General features: G+C 34.7%; 1 long non-coding RNA gene across 2 annotated transcripts in view; it reads right to left on the bottom strand.

Annotated features, from left to right (window-relative positions):
* The window catches only part of LOC129494527 (uncharacterized), a 1,043,078-nt gene that overhangs the window by 797,175 nt on the left and 225,410 nt on the right, over positions 1-20,493 (bottom strand). For both annotated transcript variants that reach the window (XR_008661366.1, XR_008661365.1), the window contains exon 2: positions 791-862. This is a non-coding gene — a long non-coding RNA (uncharacterized LOC129494527). The remainder of the gene's footprint in view (positions 1-790; positions 863-20,493) is intronic.

The raw sequence follows: 20,493 nt of genomic DNA, 5'->3' as shown, positions 1-20,493 counted from the left end.
AACATGAAACTGGACACATTAATACCACTTGTAGATACAAAAAATAATAATAAATTGAAATAAAAAGACATGTATTTGGTTTTATGGCATAAACAACATAAGAACTATTTAACTTTAAAATGGCATTTCAACATGCAAAATAACTATTATATATTACCAAAATTGACTTGACAGAATTTATTAGCTTTTTTTTTTATAGAATTTATTACATTTTATTGGGCTACAGCCTCAGACTTATTCACGGATGCTCATCCAACTATTGCTTGTGGACCATGATGTCAACTAATAAAATACCTTTAAAAATTATCCATAGGGGCACCTGGGTGGCTAAGTCGCTTAGGTGGATAAGCATCTGTCTTTGGTTCAGCTCATGATCTCAGGTCCTGGGATAGAGCCTGTGTTGGGCTCCTTGCTCAGTAGGAAGTCTGCTTCTTCCTCTCCCTCTCTCAAATGCGCGCTCTCTCTCTCTCAAATGAATAAATAAATTGTAAAAATAAGATTAAAATAATAAAGATTATCTATAAGTAATACCACCACCACCATTTTAGAATTTGAAAAAAATTACTAGTTTCCATTCTCTACGTAATTTTAATTTACAACTATAGGTTTTGATAGTACTCCTATTAGAAGATTAATTAAAAACAAAACAAAATCCTGATGTAACAAATTTTATTTGAAAAAAAAAAGTCTCTATTTAGCTAAGCAAAGATGTTAGTATGTCTTTAATCATCCTTGTTCTGTATTACAATCAAGTCTTGTAAAAAGAGCAATAAGAATGAGTGAGACTTACCAATATACAGCCTTTCCCTATAAGATGATTAATGGCTGGAGGATGAAAAGTGTCAAACCCCTCAGGACTTCCCTAAAAGGAAAAGAAAAAGGGAAGGGAACACATTTTGAATTCACATTTTTGGTAACTATTTGATGCTGGTGAGATAAATCTAAGTCGGCTGATGAGATAAAAAATGGAAAGCAATAATAGACACCTTATAGATTAATGAAACTGACTAATTGGGATCCCTGGGTGGCGCAGCGGCTTAGCGCCTGTCTTTGGCCCAGGGCACGATCCTGGAGACCCGGGATCGAGTCCCACGTCGGGCTCTCTGCATGGAGCCTGCTTCTCCCTCTGCCTGTGTCTCTGCCTCTCTCTCTGTGTGTGACTATCATAAATAAATAAAAATTAAAAAAAAGAAAGTTATAAAAAAAAAGAAACTAATTAATGCTAAGAAATAATACCATCAAAAGGGTATCCTTGGTATAAAGTATTGTAACCCATTACATTTAAAGAATGGATATAATTCCTAAGTTTTTCTCTGATGATATAATAATCAGGCTATAAGATATTAATTTGATTAACCACAAACCCATTTTCTTTCCTTGAAATGACAATTTACCTTATTAAAACATATTTTTTTTCAATTTTTATATGGTCTTTAAATCTGTTTTTTTCTTTTTTATGTTGCATAAGAAAATGAGCCACTCACAACTTTTTTTCTGTCATGTTACTTGTTATTCAGATATGTATTCTCACAGATTCAGAAAACACCATCTATCAAATTATACTTATAAGCTAGAACTCTTGTCCCACATCCAAGTGCCTGTTGGACTCTAGAACAGTTAACAACTTTCAAATTAACAGCACAGCACTAAACAAAATATTTGAGGCCATAACTATAATAAACTATAATGTACATAAAAACCCTTTAATATATCAGGATAGAAAATAAGCAAGTCAATAGCTGAATATTGACCAGATAAGTGAACAGTTAACAACTTTCAAATTAACAGCACAGCACTAAACAAAATATTTGAGGCCATAACTATAATAAACTATAATGTACATAAAAACCCTTTAATATATCAGGATAGAAAATAAGCAAGTCAATAGCTGAATATTGACCAGATAAATATTTGAGGCCATAACTATAATAAACTATAATGTACATAAAAACCCTTTAATATATCAGGATAGAAAATAAGCAAGTCAATAGCTGAATATTGACCAGATAAGTGACTGAATATGACTCAAAGAAAAGTCATATATAGTTAATATTTCACCTAATGTCACATATTTAACAACATAAAATTGAATTCGGTAACAAAGATCAGGGGGTTCCATCAGCTGTTTAATGATTATGTGGTCATTTGCTACTGAGGTCTAAAGAGAAATCTGCAAAATTTCTGCCATTTACTGACCATAGAGAAGTGGGCATTTAGAGTTCATCATGATTTCTCACATCTGATCCAAATGTCCCCTCCTACACACACTGAAGCGTTTTACATTTCTCTCTTCCTAGAATGTCCCCTTACTACCTATTCAAACATTATTCATTCTTTCCAAACCACTCTAAACTCACCTCATCAATGGAGGCTTAATTTTTTTGCATTCAGAGGCTAATACTAATACATATTCCATCATATATTTTCACATACATGCCTTCTTTCCTCACCTAAGTGTTTAGTTTATTAGAACAGAAATCATGCTCTACATTTCTGTGTGTATTCAGAAAGTCAGATTCTAGTAGAATTCTAACCACTCAGCATGGAAAAAAAAATATATGTTTTCATTACTTAGTAATTGGTGAGTCTTTCTACTATACACTGTATCTGAAGTGGTTAATGTCAAAAATTCCATTGAGAGATCAAGAAATGATTTTTGGTTTTGAAGAGAGGAACTGCTAGTCTGTCTTGTTTGACAAACACTTCTTGCTCAGGACTAAAGAAACAATATCAGAATTATTTTATTTTCTACATGCCTTTAGTAGATAATGTTAAAATCTTACAAGGTATTGCTATAACCTTCTGCTAAACTTTCAAAGAACTTCGGATCTAAAAAACCTAACCAAAATAACATTGAGTTGTTATGTGCCAGATGTGTGCTTCATCTATACGTATATATGTGTGTGTATATATATTATGTTGATAATTTCTTTTCATATGTAAATACAAACTAATAAGGGAGAAACTACTGTTAATTTCCCTTCTTTTCAGATGAGGAACCTGAAACAGAAAAATATTGAGTTACTTCCCCAAAGCCTGCTAGTCAGTAAATGGTAAAGATGGCATTTAAATGCAAGCAGTTTGACTCAGAGCCTTTCATATTAACTTCAATAATATGCTACCTTGTCTACAAGTCACAAATGCTAGATAAATGAGAAGAGAATGCCAGAAGGAAGGAATGAGATAGTTCAGTGTCAAAATGTGAAGCTGACATTTTTAAAAAGCCAGTAGCAATTCCTAAAGCATCTACTTTTCACACCCCTCCCCCCTATACCCCGGGGAGTCTTAGAATCAATGTTTTCAGGTAAATGAGTCAAAAAGTTATAGAACTTTAATCTTGATATAGAAATGTATTTAAAAGTTTAGAAAAAATGAACTTTCTTAGATATTTCATGGGCACTCAACATTATCAAACGTCTTTTATATTATAATTTAAATTGTGCAATTTAAAGTAAGATTTAAAATAGCTTTTAAATTTGATCTGTACTTTTACCTCTCTGTTCTTGAACAACTTAAGCATTTTTATATTACCATTAACAAATACAGCATATGTAAGAACTGAGTATAATTTTGAGCTTTTAGTGCTACAAATTTCACATTTCCCTAAAGGAGTCCTTTTCCCTAAAGTATGCACATTTCATAGAATAAAGTAATATTTAATAATGGTAGTGTTCAAAATTATGCATGAAGATACTCTTACTCTTTCTTTCTAGAAGCTGATTAACAAGTTATTCTGTCTTATAAAAAACATTTTCCTGAGATTTATAGTATGCACTTAACTGTGAGGTAGATATTTTGACAGAATCCTCCTGTTTAAAGTTAAGGAAAAATGGGTCTCAAGCATGTTGAATCACTGTCCAATGTTACTCAAGTTGTTCTTAGAAGAGCTTGGATTTTTTCCTTTGTCCTTTGAAACCAGGTTTCATGTTGTTTCTTTTGTTGTATTTCTTTTGTGTACCATTGTCATCATTTTCTTACACTTCATATTTGGCTTTTACTTTTCACAGAAAAAGTGAATAACAGACTCTCTCTCACACACACACACAAGATCAAGTATGTTGTTCAAAAATATGCCATTTGTGTTTAAGCCATAATTTACATAAGATCTGCCATTATAAATTTAGAAGCTCATGAACTATTCCTTGTGTGCACTAATCATTTTTTTTTTAAATTCTGTGAGCATCAGTGTTACAAATTAAATCCTATCTGATGGTCACTAATTTTAAATCTTAGAACATTAAGGATGATTTTAAAATATGTTATAAACAGGGGTGCCTGTGTGGCTCAGTCATTTAGGCATCTGACTCTCCATCTCAGCTCAGGTCATAATCTCATGTCATGAGACTGAGCCCCGGGTCAGGCTGCACACTCAGAAGGGGGTTTGCTTGGGCTTCTCTTCCTTTCCTCTCTTTCTCTCTCAAATAAAATTTTTTAAAAAATCTTTTAAAAATTGTTATGTACACCAATAGTTAAGGAGACCCATAATATTGTGAAAGGGGAAAGTATATAAAGTATGCCTTCTCTGAAATAAATTATAGAGATGAGGGAATTTCTGAGGGTTATAAAGGTACACAATAATAAAAAAATATGTGCACTTCTTTTCAAGGTTCTTTAGTCTCTAGTAATAATTCTGTGAACAGATATGAAAGTTACATTACTTAATAAAATATATGTGTAATGAAAAGACAAATATAAAGTTTCCCTAAAAGACTGTAAAATATAATCAAGAAAGCAATTGGCCTCATCCACAGGAAAAGCTAAAAGCAGCTCTGTATCTCAGTGAAATTCTTTCTTATAATTACTCAGTATTATTCAGCCTCTACTCCTCCCTCTAAATCATTTCTTCAGTCTCACTATAAGCCCCCGTGCCTGAGTCCTCCAAGTGTAGCTCAGTATCCTACCTTTTTCCTCCTTCCCTTCCAGGTTGGCCTCAGGTCAATGTCTTCATACACCCTCTCACCAAAACCCTCATTACCTGGCCTTCCTGCATTCTCAAAATCACTAGACTAGCACAACTATCCTTTTCTACCATTCTAGACCTTCTTTCTCCTAACACTGACAATCTGAAATTCTTACAAACAAAATGCCTGATTAATGGTTTCTTTATTAGTAATAATGTACTTTGTCCAAAAATTTGGGTTGGAAAAGGATTAGTGAGTTTATAGCAGCATGATGACATACTTCTGACAATTAACTGTAGAGCTTTGCCCAAGATTCAGAAAGCCTAGATCTTCATTTGTCTGTATTTAAAAGGTAAGAGGAGATGCATGCCCACCTAAATTGTGGGGTGGAATATGCTTTACCAATGATAATTTCAGATTCTTTTTTTTTTTAGATTTATTTATTTATTTATTTATTTATTTATTTATTTATTTATTTATTTGAGAGAGAGAGTGTGTGGGGGCAAGGAGCAGAGGGAGAAGAGAGAGACACACAAGCAGATTCCCCAGTGAGCATGGAGGTGGACTCGGGGCTTGATATCACGATTCTTAGATCACTACCCAAGCCGAAACCAAGAGCTGGACAATTATCAGACTGTGCCACCCAGGTACCTCCCCCTTTTTAAAAGATGTATTTACTTATTTGAGATAGAGTGATCATTTCAGATTCTTGCTAGCATGTAAATCTAAAATAAGCTACATTGTTAGATATTCATAAATGACAGCTGGCAGCACACCCACTGCTACTCACATTGCGTATCTTCCAAAAAATATCCAGAAATAGATATTTTAAAAACATGCTAATTTACTAATTCTTTTGATAAGAACCAGAGGAGGATAGGGCCAGCAGTGTACATATTAGTGACATCTCTGCTTTCTAAGACAAATGTGCATCACTTTCCTTGACGCTGAGAGTCCCAAATGGTATCTGACAGCAAGATGGTAACTGCAATGTTATCACCATGCCTAACTCACTGATGTTTCTGACTGACAGGTGTAGCTAACAGTTCTAAGGCTCATTTCTTTGCTGAACACCAATGTTATCACCATTTAAGCATCACAGCAGATGATACCCCATTGTAAAATGAGTCAACCATATAGATATCGAATAGCAGCAGGAGATAGTTATGTATGTTTAAGAAATGTGACCAGGATTCCATGAACCATACAAATTTTTTGAAATAGGAAATTGATATATTTACTTTATAATTAGTGGATAATTCAATTAAGATAAGTTTCCCATGGGAATAGACTAATAATATTTGAAAGAGCAACAATTTTTGCTGTGTTGGAAAGTGTGCTAATTATCTTACATACAGAAAGATGATTTGTTTAAAAAAAGATGTTTTGTTTTGTTAAACTGCAACTGTAGTAGCTAAAAAATAATTACACTGAAAAGGACTCTAAAGACCGCTCCAATATCTCAAAAGAAAAAGAAAGCAAACAAATCAAACACTTGTAAACTTCATACCCTATATAACTATAACTCTTCTCCATTCTCTTCTCTGTCATGCCCTCGCAAAACAAATGGTTTACCTTTACTAACTCTACTTCCAAATGTTCTCTTCAGAGAAGGAAGGTGAGAGGATGGGGTGACTGGGTGAAAGGCACCAAGGAGAGCACTTGATGTGATGAGCACTGGGTGTTATACTATATGTTGGCAAACTGAATTTAAATTAAAAAAAAAAAAAGGAGGGCATCCCGGATGGCTCAGCGGTTTAGTGCCACTTTCCACCTGGGGTGTGCTCCTGAAGACCCAGGATTGAGTCCCACTTCGGGCTCCCTGCATGGAGCCTGCTTCTCTGCCTGTGTCTCTGCCTCTCTCTTTCTCTCTCTCTCTCTCTGTCTCTCATGAATAATAAATAAATAAAATATTTAAAAATAAATAAATAAATAAACAAATAAATAATTTTTAAAAAGGAGAAGAAAAAAATGTTCTCTTCATACATTAAACATTTACTTAGAGATTCCTGGCACTGACTGCTATATCTGAAGTGGAAAATTGTAATACAGATTTAAATTTGTTATTTTACTTGTGTTTTTTAAAAATATTTTATTTATTTATTTATGAGAGACACAGGGGGAGAGAGAGAGAGAGAGAGAGAGAGAGAGAGAGAGAGAGAGGGAGAGAGAGAGTGGAAGAGACACAGGCAGAGGGAGAAGCAGGCTTCATGCAGGAAGCCCGACAGGGCACTTGATCCCAGAATCCCGGGATCACACCCTGAGCCAAAGGCAGACACCCAACCACTGAGCCACGCACACACCCCTATCTGTTATTTAACATTTGGTTCTGCCACTACTATTACCATCTTAAAATTTCTCTCCTGAATTCTATGACATTGTTTTCCTCTAGCTTTCTTCTGATCACTCTGATTATTCCTTCTTCATTATGTGTTCTATCCTATGTTTCCTCAATATTTCATCTTCTATACTTTGCATTTCTTATTTTATACTATCTCTTACAATGACTTCATACAAAGCCATGTTTCAAAAATAGCCTATTACTGATAAATCCAAATGTATAGCCTCCAAACATGTATCAAATTTATATTTATATACAAATGTGACAAAGAGATTCCAAATTCAATGTGTAAAATTTTCAATCACCTTTCTTTCATCTGCTCCTGCATTCTCTATCTCAGTGAGTAATAACAATAGATAACATTTATTCTAAGTCTGACACTTGTAACACCTTATTTAGGTACTCTACAAACACATGAGAAAAATATTAATATCATCATTTTGAAAATGAGACTGATACACAAAGAAGTAAAGCTACTCACATCAATACACGCAACTGATAAAAACCAGAGCTAGAATCTGAACAGACTGTCTACACACTTAACCATTACACCTTTAAAGATACATGCCCACTTGCAGAAGTCAGACTGGAAACCATTGAGATTTTATTTTTATTTACCAGAAATAACTGTCTTCTCTCAGTTTACTGATTATGGGTAAAATATATTTATCTTATCTCTTTCCTCTTCTCCATTCCTACGGCTCTGATTTTAATTTAGATCTTCACTTCTCATCTAGATTGTTTTAATAATTATGGCTCTTTATATTAGCCCTTACTCTGATGATAAACTTTAATCTCTGATCTTGCCTCCCAACACTTTTTTTTTGAAAGATTTTATTTATTTATTCATGACAGACATAGAGAAGAGAGGTAGAGACACAGTTCAGGGAGAAGCAGGCTCCATACAAGGAATCTTATGTGGGACTCTATCCCAGAACTCCAGGATCACACCCTCAGCCAAAAGCAGATGCTCAGCCACTGAGCAACCCAGGCATCCTGACTCCCAACTCTTTGTTCTACTATTATTTAAGATCAGTCTAGATAACTAGAAAAAAAAAGTGTGACTATGAAAAAAGATGATCTAAATACCACTGTGATTTTCAACAGTCTAAAGACATATGCGTTGATTTCATGGGCGCAAAACTCTTCCCACCTCCATAACTTGGTCTCCTAATATAAGAAATAAAATTTCTAACCATCAAAAATAGGATTAATAATTACAAATTGAAAATCTATAAAAATTATGAATAAAAGTCACCCTTCTATTTATATGTTGACAATTTAAAGCTGTCTTTTGCATCAACATAAAATAAATGCATGCAAAGACTATAACTTTTCTCTCATGTAAAATGCAAGGCATGCAAATTGTCCATGTCCCCATAGCCGATTATTTTCATGGTATGGCAAAGTAAACCTATGAGAAAGAAGGGTCCATATGAGTTTTAGCTACCAAAATGTAAAATTTACGTCTTTAGCATCTGTATATGTTTATACAGAAATGAAACAGAAAACTTGGGAAGAGTTGCAAAAGTTAGATGGATTACTCTCGTGAATTCAGGAACATTCTATTTCAATTTCCACCTAGAAGAATCTTTCCTCACATAAAAAAATACATGAACTAAAACTCTTCATTAAAATGTCATTTCTAGGGCAGCCTGGGTGCCTCAGCGGTTTAGCGCCGCCCTCAGTTCTGGACATGATCCTGGGGACCAGAGATCAATTCCGCCTCAGGCTCCCTTATGGACCCTGCTTCTCCCTCTGCCTATGTCTTGCCTCTTTCTCTGTTTCTCATGAGTAAATAAATAAATAAAATCTTAAAAAAATAAAATGTCATTTCTATCTGTGTCCAAAGAAAGTCACTAAATTTCAATGGTTCTCAGTTTTCTTATCTGGGGAAAAAATAGTGTGAGGTGGGGAACATTTCACTACATGAATTTTAAGATCTTTTTCTGCTTGGCATTGCAATTTGGGTAGATTTCTCAAATTGTATAAAACTGCCTTGGTATCATCATGTGAATTAATGCAGAGGACAAAATCTGAATAATCAAAAAAGCAATATTATGTCTGTTGGAGAACAAAGAGTATGAGACATTTGTGATTTAAAATTTGAACTTCACAATTTGGATTATTTTAATTTTGAAGGAAAACATCCAGAAGCTTTAATGATACTCTTTTAAATTACCTTTAGTTGAAGTGTGCAAATTCAGAATCACAGAAGTACACACATTGTTTTCAGGAATGAATGGGTTTGTTTCAAAGTGAATATAAATTTGAAGCAGAAAAAGTGAAAGCAGCAACCTCAATGTTTGGAAAAACTCTATCTGGAAAAATAAGCTCAAACTAGAGAAAGAAGTGAGAAGAACAAGCATTTTTGGTTCAAATGATCAATAAAAACGCATGCACTGATGAAAAGTTTCTGACCCAAGAACTCAAAAGTATCCCTATTTTGTTGCAAGTCTGATGCCTTTGAATTAAGAGCACTCACACAGTTTTTACATTCTGAATGTAGCTTTGAATAAAAAGCCATCTAGCACTTTCAACAACTGGTCAAAACACATTAGATACATCTAATAGGGAGTCCTAAGAGCAGATGTGCTTCTACCCAAACCACACACTGAGAATTCCAATCAAACAGGCATCCTAATCACTACAACCTAATTGCCACTACCCTGAATGTGGGTTGCAATTACGGCTGACCTGCCCTTGTTTTTCCCAAATAAAAATTACTGATCCTCTCAATTTAGCAGACTGCCCAGGCTGTTGGGAGATCCAGCAGCAGGGTCTTTAGCAACCAGAGGCTACAAATTGGTTTCTGCAGGCTTATTTATGGGGCTGATAGAGTTAACTTCTTTCTGAATCAGTGGCAAAGATGGCTTAAGTATTTTCTTCCCTAGCAAAGAAAGGTTCTTTCAAAAATGTGATTTAAAAAAAAATGAGATAATGAAAAAAATGAAAGAATTTAGCAAAAATGTAAATGCAAAATTAAATTGAGCACTGGTATACCTCACTGTTAAAGCCATTTAAACAAATTGAAATGTATTCTTGCATCTCGGTTTCACACAAAGTGCAATATGCACTATTTTAAAATTAGATAATCTGTTTAAAAGCTATTACTGTAAAACTCCACCTTCTTGCTAACCAAATTTACTGTAATATGGGTGAGATTGTTTTTCTTTTACAATTTCTATTTGTTGTTTTGATGGGAATGATAAATTTAAAAATGTTTTTCATTTATTTAACGTAAATGCATTTTCATCCTTTTGAAAAATAAGGATTCAAAAAATATAGAATTTCCCTAAAAAGTGCATGATATATATATATATATATTTAAACAAATTGCAAGAACACATTATGTCACTAGTGAAAGAAAGTAGTTTTTAAAGTAACTGTTGTAAACAATACTTTGTTTTTTCATGTCCACAAACCAAAAATTGTAGTTTGAGAAATACATAATTATATCTTGAGACAGTTTGAAATTATGCGAAAGACAGACTATCATTGGACAGTTTAAATTTTAACTTTGTACTAGAAATAAAATAGAAATGTGAAATTCAATGGATTTGAATTCTAGTGAAGTCAGTCTTCTTTTTTTTTAAGTGTCTAATTCCAGTTAGTTAACATACAGTGTTATATAGTTTCAAAGTGATTCAACACCTCCATACATCACCTGGTGCTCATCACAAGTGCACTCCTTAATCCCCATCACCTATTTAGCCCACCTCCCCTCCCCTCTGGTAACCATCACTTTAGTTTCTCTCTTTCTCTCTCTCTCTTTTTTCCCTCTTTGTTTGCTTTGTTTCTCAAACTCCACATATGAGTGAAATCATATAGTATTTGTCTTTCTCTGATTTATTTTATTTTATTAGCATCATACTTGCTAGCTCCATAAATATTGTTGCAAATGGCAATATCCCATTATTCTTTGGCTGAATAATATCATATATATAGAGAAATTTTATATAAAATTACATCTTTTTTAATCCATTCATCGACTGTTAGATACTTGTTCTGCTTCCATATCTTGGTGATTGTAAGTAATGTGGTTATAAACATGAGGGTGCATATAGCCCTTCAAATTGGTGTTTTTGTGTTCTTTTGCATTCCTTGGGTAAAAATCCAGTAGTGTGATTGCTTGATCATAGGTTAGTCCTATTTTTGAGTTTCTGAGGAACCTCCATACTGTTTTCAGTTTGTATTTCCACAAACAGTTCAAGAGGGTTCCCCTTTCTCCACATCCTTGTCAACACCTGTTGTTTCTTGTGTTGATGATTTTAGCCATTCTGATAGGTGTGAGGTGATACTCACTGTAGTTTTGATATGCATTTCCCTGATGGTAAATGATGATGATGAACACCCTTTCATGTGTCTGTTAGCCATCCATCTGGATGTCTTCTGCCCAGGTTTAATTGATTTATTTGTTTTTGGGAGGGAAGTATTGAGTTATATCACTTCTTTATATTTTTTTGAATACTCGTACCCTGAATCAGATATGTCATTTACAAATATCTTCTACCATTCAGTAGATTTCATTTAGTTTATTGGTTGTTTCCTTTGCTGTGCAGAAGCTTATTATTTTGATGTAGGCCCAGTAGTCTATTTTTGCTTTTGCTTCCCTTACTTTGGGAGAAATATCTAGAAAAAAGGTGCTATGGCTGATGGCGAAGAGATTACTGCCTGTGTTCTCTTCTAGGATTGTTATGGTTTCAAGTCTCACTTTTAAGTTTTTTATACATTTTGAATTTATTTTTGAGTGTGGTGTAAGAAATAATAAATCGCCCAGTGTCATTCTTTTGCATGTTACTATACAGTTTTTCAGCACCATTTATTGAAGAGACTGTCCTTTCTCATTGGATACTCTTTCCTGCTTGGTTGAAGATGAACTAGCCATATAGTTGTGGATTTATTTCTGGTTTTTCTATTGTGTTCCGTTGATCTATGTGCCTATTTTTGTGCAAGTACCACACCGTTTTGATTATTATAGCTTTGTAATATAACTTGAAATCCAGAATGTGTTTCCCCCAGCTTTGCTTTTTATTTTTCAAGATTGCTTTGGCTATCCAGTCTTTTGTGGTTCCATAGAAATTTTAGAATTATTTGTTCTAGCTCTGTGAAAAATGCTGTTGGTATTTTGATGCATTAAATGTATAGATTGTAAAAAAAAATTAAAAAAATGTGTAAACTCCTTTGGGGAGTATAGACATTTTAACAATATTTGTTTTTCCATTCCATGAGCATGGAATTTCTTTCTATTTCTTCTGTCATCTATTTTTTTGATCACTGTTTTATAGTTTTCAGAATACAGGTCTTTCACCTCTTCAGCAAGATTTATTCCTAGGTATCTTATTATTTTCTGGTGCATTGTAAATGGAATTGTTTTCTGAATTTCTGCTTCTGCTGTTTCATTATTGGTGTAGAGAAATGCAACAGATTTCTGCACATTGATTGTGTGTCCTATGAATTTACTAAATTTATTCTTCAGTTTCAGCAGTGTTTTCACAGAGTCTTTTGGGTTTTCTATATATAGTACCCTGTCATCTGCAAAATAGTGAAAGTTTTACTGCTTTTTTTACTGACCTGGATGTCTTTTGTTTTCTTTTGTTTTCTGATTGCTGTGGCTAGGACTTCTGGTGCTATGTTGAATAAAAGTGGTGAGAGCAGATATTCTTGTCTTATTACTGACTTTAGGGGAAGAGCTCTTAGGGTTGTTTTTTTTTTTTTTTTTCCATTGAAGCTGATAGTAGCTGTGGGTTTTTTCAAATATGGCCTTTATTATGTTGAGATGTGTTCCCTTAAAACCTACTTGGTTGAGGGCTTTTATCATGAATAGATGTTGTTCTTTGTCAAATGCTTTTTCTGCATCTATTGAAATAATCATATGATTCTTATCCTTTCTCTTATTGATGTGATGTACCACGCTGATTGCTTTGCAGATATAGAACAACTGTCACAACCCAGGAACAAATCCCTCTTGATTGTGGTGAATGATTTTTTTTTAAATATATTGTTGAATTCAGTTTGCCATTATTGAGGATTTTTGCATCTATGTTCATCAGGGATCTCAGCCAGTATTTCTCTTTTTTAGTGGTGTTTTTATCCAGTTTTGGTATCAAGATAATGCTGGCCTCATAGAGTGAATTTGCCAAGTTTCCTCTCCTTTTCTATTTTTTGGAATAGTTTGAGAAGAATTGGTGTTGACTTTTCTTTAAATTTTTGATAGAATTTGCTTGTGAAGCCATCTGGTCCTGGATTTTCATTTGTTGGGAGTTTTTTTTTATTGCTGATTCAATTTCTTTGCTTGTTATTGGTCTGTTCAAATTTCCTATTTCTTCCTGTTTCAGTTTTGGTAGTTTATATGTTTCTAGGAATTAATCCATTTCTTCTAGGTTGTCCTATTTGTTGGCATACAGTTTTTCAAAATTTTCTCATATAATTATTTGTATTTCTGTGGTGTTGATTGTTATTTTTCATCTCTATTTATGGTTTTACTTTTTTGAATCCTTTCTTTTATTTTTTCCGTGATGGCTCTGACTAGAGGTTTATAAATTTTATTGATTTTTTTCAAAGATCCAGTTCCTGGTTTCATTAATGTGTTCTATTGCTTTTTGTGTAGTTTCTATATCATTTATTTCTGTTCTAATCTGTATTATTTTCTTCCTTTGGCTGGTTTTATGTTTTGTTTGTTTTTCTTGCAGGGCTGAGTTAGTGGTCATGAAATCCTTTAGTTTTTGTTTATCTGGGAAACTCTTTATCTCTCCTATTCTGAATGACAGCCTTGCTAGGTAGAGTATTCTTGGCTGCAGATTTTTCCCATTCAGCACCTTGAATATATCATCCCACTTTCTCCTGGCCTGCAGAGTTTCTGTTGAAAAATCCCCTATAACCTTATGAGTTTTCCCTTGGCATTTACGGATTTCTTTTGTCTTGCTGATTTTAAGATTTTTTTCTTTATCACTATTATTTTCCCAGTTTAATTACAATATGTCTTGGTGTTGGCCTGCTTTTGTTAATTTTGATAGACGTTCTCTGTATGTCCTGGATCTGAAATAGGTGTTTCCTTCCCCAAATTAGGGAAGTTTTCAGCTATTCTTTCTGTAGATAAATTTTCTGCCCCCTTTTCTCTCTCTTCTCCTGGGACTCCTTAACATAATCGAGGTTATTATGCTCGATGCCTATCTTATTGTTTGAGCTCCCTAAATCTATTCTTTTTTTTTAATTTTTATTTATTTACGATAGTCACACACACACACACAGAGAGAGAGAGAGAGAGGCAGAGACACAGGCAGAGGGAGAAGCAGGCTCCATGCACCGGGAGCCCGACATGGGATTCGATCCCGGGTCTCCAGGATCGCGCCCTGGGCCAAAGGCAGGCGCCAAACCACTGCGCCACCCAGGGATCCCCCTAAATCTATTCTTATTTTGCTTTTTTTTTCTCTCTCTCTCTCTTCTGTTCAGCTTGATTACTTTCCATAATTCTGTATTCTAGGTCACTAATTCATTCCTCTGCTTCTTCCAGCCTACTGTTCATTCCATCAAGAGTATTCTTCATTTCATTTATTGAGCCCTTTATCTCTGCTATGTTATTCCTTATCTCTATATTAAGGGTCTCAGTTTTCTGTCTTCTACTCTCTTTAAGGACTATGACCCAGCTATCACTTGCCCTTGGGCTTGCCCACTGCTGAGTCAACTGACTTTAAAGCTCTGGGCTTCAAGTCCCACTGGTTTTAAACACTCATGGAATTGCAGATCCCTGGGTGGCACAGCGGTTTGGTGCCTGCCTTTGGTCCAGGGCGTGATCCTGGAGTCCCGGGGTTGAGCCCCACATTAAGCTCCCTGCATGGAGCCTGCTTCTCCCTCTGCCTGTGTCTCTGCCCCTCTCTCTGTGTGTGTCTCTCATGAATAAATAAATAAAATCTTTAAAAAAAAAAACTCATGGAATTCAGCCCATCTGGTTTTTAAAGCCAAGTGTTATGAGAATTAGTCTTTCCTGATTGAAATCCCTAGAATCATGGCTTCTTCTTTCTCTGCCCTCTCCATGCACGTTGCTCCCTCCCTCCTTCCAGCAGACTCTCACTGCCTTTCTGACCTTCCTAACCTTTCAGATGCACTTTCTTCTCCTTCTTCAGTTATGGAGCTTGTTCTGTCAGTCTTCAGACTGCTTTCTGGTTTATTAACTTGTATGCAGATGAAATCTAGTTGTAAACAGGAGAAGGGGTGAGCTTAGAGTCCTCCTACTCCGCCAACTTTCCAAGTTCCCTAGAAAAGTCAGTCTTAAAAGAAACAGATTTCTATGGGCACCTCAGTCAGTAGAGTAAGTAACTCTTGATCTTGGGGTCATGAGTTCAAGCCCCACATTGGGGACAGAGCTTACCTAAGAAAAATAAACATAACCCATTCACTGTAGTCAATCTTTAGGGGGGAGGGGAAGGACCATTTCAAAAAAAGAAAAAAGAAAAAGCTTTCTAGTTCTTAGCTATAAAATTTTTTTCTCAATAGATCAACACTCCTTTTTTTAGGAACCTAAGATAAAAATAGGCCTATAAAAATAAGCATATTATATTTTGGAGCAATTATTTCAAGCACATTATTTGATGCTGTCTAAAACTGAGGGCTGGGGAAGGAACAAAAGCATTCCCAATTGTCTTGTCACATTTGAGGCTTTACAGGATTCACTAAAAGATTCAATATGAAGAAGAAACATAGCTTTTAAAATATCTTAGCATCTGGGTATCACCTATACAAAAGTACCACTGATTGGTTTAATTTGTAAAGCACTATACTTTCTGAGCATGATCAAATGCATGAAATGATTAAGCATTTTTAAAAAAATACATCATCTAGGAAAAAGAAGTGTTGTTGTTTCTTAAAGCTAATGTAACTTAAATAAAATATAAAGTTTAGATCCAGTCTATAATCCATTAGCAGTTTCCTTTCCTATGAATCCTAAATATAATGTATGATCTCATCCGCTCATGGCAAAATAACATCCTTCTTAGAAGCACATCTTCAGTGACAGCATTTCTGGAATGTCATCCTAGCTCAAGTAAAGCAGCATCTGCAGTACTACACAATCGTCCTCAGAAGTATTGCTATTTAGAAGCAGAACGACAATGAATAATGGTAAGAAATAGGGCACTGCCCCCGTGGGAACGCAGCAGCAGAGGTAGCAAAATACTTAAACTTCCAACTGCTTTTTCCCAGAGATTTAAACACCAGCAAATAAGGCCCTGTAGGCATATAAAAGATAAGAGCAAACTTAACCCCCTTTTTACCTGTTCAGCTGCCACTGGGGTCATTTCTCTATGTGTACTTTAAAGTTTATTCCATTTCTGCCCTAATCTGTATTCCGAGGAGTCAGCATAAAGAGGATGGAGACATTAAAGACTCAGAGATTAATCCTGAAAGTAGATTAATATATTAAATGTAATATACTACTATATTAAATGTAATATACTACACCACAGATTGCCAACTTAGTTAAAAGTAGCCCAGTAGAGCTGTTGAGGAGGAACCTATTAGACTATTTCCTGAGTATCAAGAATGTTACTATTCTTGTTCTGGTGTAGAATTCCACCCTCAACACTTTTACCTGCTGCCTGATGCTGACATCCGTATTAAGGTGCAATTACCTTTAGGGACTATAACAGGAGTTATAGTTCCTGGCAGAACTACTAATACTTTAGTATTGAGGAAGAACTTGACAGAGTTGGTGCTCTTCACAGAAGGTGAAATGCAGGGAAACGAGGACAACACTGCTGAGGAGGATTTGAGAACAGGAAGACCGAGGGTGCCTGGGTACACTAAGTTTGGCACCAGCTCCAAAGGATTCAAAGAAATCTAAATGACAGTTACTACCCAGCACTTTTAAAATCATGACAATACTTTATTGCAGACAGAAAGCATAATGTTGCCAAGAGTTCATGGTTCACCTAATATGAATGCATTCCTGAAAAACTTTTTAATCCCATACATAGGAAAAGGTGAAAAGTTTAAGAGTTCAGAAAGAAAAACACTGAATTTGAACTGAGAATACCTGAATTCAAATCTCAGTCTTGGCATATACCAAATGTGGGCATTTATGGGCTATTCTTGGGTTTCTGTAAGTTTCAAATCTATTCAAAAGAGGGCAGAAGAGGCAGATCATCTCTAAGAGATCATAAATTCATAAAAACACAAGGCTATACAAAATATTTTCTGGTTGTGGTTTAAAAAAAAGGAATTGTGCTACTGCCCTTGTGCTAGGGTTGGACATAGATTAGTTATGCATAATAATCTGCAATTTTTATGTAAAACTAGTGTATGCTATTCACATAACTAAAATGATTCAAACCACTAATGTTTGAAAGGAAGTACTTTTGTTGCTTTACTTAATGATCAGTTATGTCTAGGGAAGAAGGCAATTCTGATATTATAGGATCTTCTCTTTGAAAGTGCTCGTTTATTCATGGAAAGTATTGCCAAAAGCAGGTTGGCAATCACCAACTGGTATTGGGATTTTAACTCCTCTTAACTTCTATGAGATGCAAGGCTTAACCTTGGGGTTCCTATGAGCCTTCTAAAAAAGTCTGTGAAAGTTAAATGAAGTGCATGTGTACATAATTTTCTGAAATGTTTCATAACTTTGACCTGAAATCCAAAGTGACTTATGATGCAAAAATTGTAAGGGAATGGTTCTCACTTGAAGATCAACACGACATGAAGAGACAAAATGTAATGTTTCTAAAGAAACAGTCTAGGCAAGGAATGTAGGATCTGTCCACCCACATCTGCAAGATTCCAATGGTTGATTTGTCTTTTAGAGGACAAATATCCAAATGAGTGAGTGTGCATAACAAATTGCAGTTTCAAAACAAACATTTCAATCAGAAACTTTGACAATTGTGATTTTAATTAACTCTCCAATTTTGATTACTGATTATTTATTTATGCTTTGTAACTAACACAGTGACAAGAATTTAGAATTTGCAACAAATATTTAAACTCCCATCTTCCCTGGTCAGTCTCAGAAAAGTCATGGAAGGAGAACCTTCTTTCTTGTTTGACATTCTGCCATCTACTGTTGAAGATACGTAAAATGCATCAGAATTGTGCCACTATACAGTAGATATTCTCCCTATAATTTTGTGAGTATATTTTAGTAGGAATAAGAGAATAGTGTGTAAGAATATTTCTTAAAATAATTCTTTGTGATTGAATAATAAAGAAGACACAATAGATTATCCTCAAACATTAGAAGATATACATTTTGCTAGTCACCTTTTCTTCATAATTAAAAATTAAAAAACATAACAATGAAGTCTTTGATCTAATTTACTGTGTTGGCTCTCTGTCCCAGGGGAAACTGTTCTCAGATATAAAAATGGAATCAGACTTGATTGATACTGATGATCTTTCCACATAAAAAGAGATTAAAGAGCAATGTTAAGGGACACGTGGGTGGCTCAGCTGTTGAGCATCTGCCTTAGGCTCAGGGCATGATCCTGGGTTGGGAGATCGAGTCCCGCTGAGGAGCCTGCTTCTCTGTCTTTCTATATCTCTGCCTCTCTCTGTGTGTTGCTTGTGCATAGATAAATAAATAAGTCTTTAAAATAAAATAAAGAGCAATGTTAAAATTACCACTTTGTGAATAAATAAAATATTCACAAATACAGTTTAAGAATCTTGCTATTGGAATAATTAGTTCTCCTTTTCCATTTTTAAAAAGATTATTTATTTATTTATTCATGAAAGAGAGAGAGAGAGAGAGAGAGAGAGAGAGAGAGAGAGAGGCAGAGACATAGGCAGAGGGAAAAGCAGGCTCTCCTGCAAGGAGCCCGATGTGGAACTCGATCCCAAACCCTGGGATCATGCCCTAAGCCAAAGGCAGATGCTCAATTGCTGAGCCACCCAGGCATCCCCCCATTGCAAAATGTTTTATATTTTAGTGTTCACAAATATCTAAGTTAGCCATCTCTCTGTTAGGTCATTAATATTACCGATTTGTAGATTAGGAAATTGAAGCTAAGAAAGAGTGGCAGGTTTTTTCAAGTTTGCAGAGATAGTAGGCAATAGAGCCAGGATTGGAATTCAAATACTTACTGTAAATCACAGACCAATGTAAACCTTTCAGAAGTTATAGGACAGATTGTGTGCCTTCGTGGGAATAGACACAATCTAAAATAATCACAGACTTAGTATCCACTATATTGGTTATTTGGGACCATTCAATATTCTACCTTTTGCTGCCAGTCTGTGAGTCATTTTATTAATAATTGTGTTCCCCAAATCTGCATATCACAGTGTGAAAGCTTTTGTCTCTCTCTCTCTCTCTCCTTTCTCCAGATGGCAAATATAAACAATGCAGGGAGGCTTGATTACGTATTTTGGGAAAGAAAATGTATTCAAATTTAGATATCAAAATTAGGTCTTTGAGCTAATTTGTTCATCTTTTTTTTTCTATTTGCATTATTAGGAGACAGCTCATAAAATACCCATAATTTTCCATTAGCCCAAGTAGCACTGTTTTTTTTTTCCTACAGACAAATTTGTTAAGAATTTTTTAATAAAAAAGTATAATTTAGCAAAACATTTTAATAATTGGCAAAACACTTTAAATGGGGGAAAATTAGATTTAAATACTAGAAGAACATCATTTAAAGTGAATTTCTATAAATTGAGAGTCTTGGGGCAAGTGAATTGACATCCATCTATAAGTAACTATAGTATTATCTGTCTGTCACTATTCTGAATGAAAGAAAATGTCTTGCTTATAGATGATTAGCTGTATTGTAAGCTTAAAAAATATACACAGAGAAATATCCTTTTTAATAATTACATATTTTTTTAAACTCACTATTGGTGACAGCAGTTATGTGTATCTTTTCCCACCTATTACTTTTGGAATAATTTCTAGGCAATTTGGAGTGAATGCAGAATAGAATGGATAAAGTAGATTAGGCTAATGCACTCTTAAGCTCCAAAAAATTATACTGTATTGTAATTACTATTTAAATATATAATTTGTGGGACCCCTGGGTGGCTCAGTGGTTGAGTGTCTGCCTCCAACTCAGGTCCTGATCCCAGGGTCCTGGGATTGAGTCTCACATCCGGCTGCCCACAGGGAGTCTGCTTCTCCTTCTTCCTATGTCTCTGCCTCTCTGTGTGTGTGTGTCTCTTATGAATAAATTTTAAAACTTATAAAAAATAAAATAAATATGTAATTTGTTTAATACCATTTCATAATATATATACATGGCTAGTTTAGATAACATGTCC

This window comes from Nyctereutes procyonoides, unplaced genomic scaffold (assembly GCF_905146905.1).
Source record: "Nyctereutes procyonoides isolate TBG_1078 unplaced genomic scaffold, NYPRO_anot_genome, whole genome shotgun sequence".
In the NCBI taxonomy this organism is placed as follows: domain Eukaryota; kingdom Metazoa; phylum Chordata; class Mammalia; order Carnivora; family Canidae; genus Nyctereutes; species Nyctereutes procyonoides.
The sequence above is the reverse complement of the archived record's forward strand: the minus strand, read 5'-3'. Positions and strand labels throughout refer to the sequence as shown.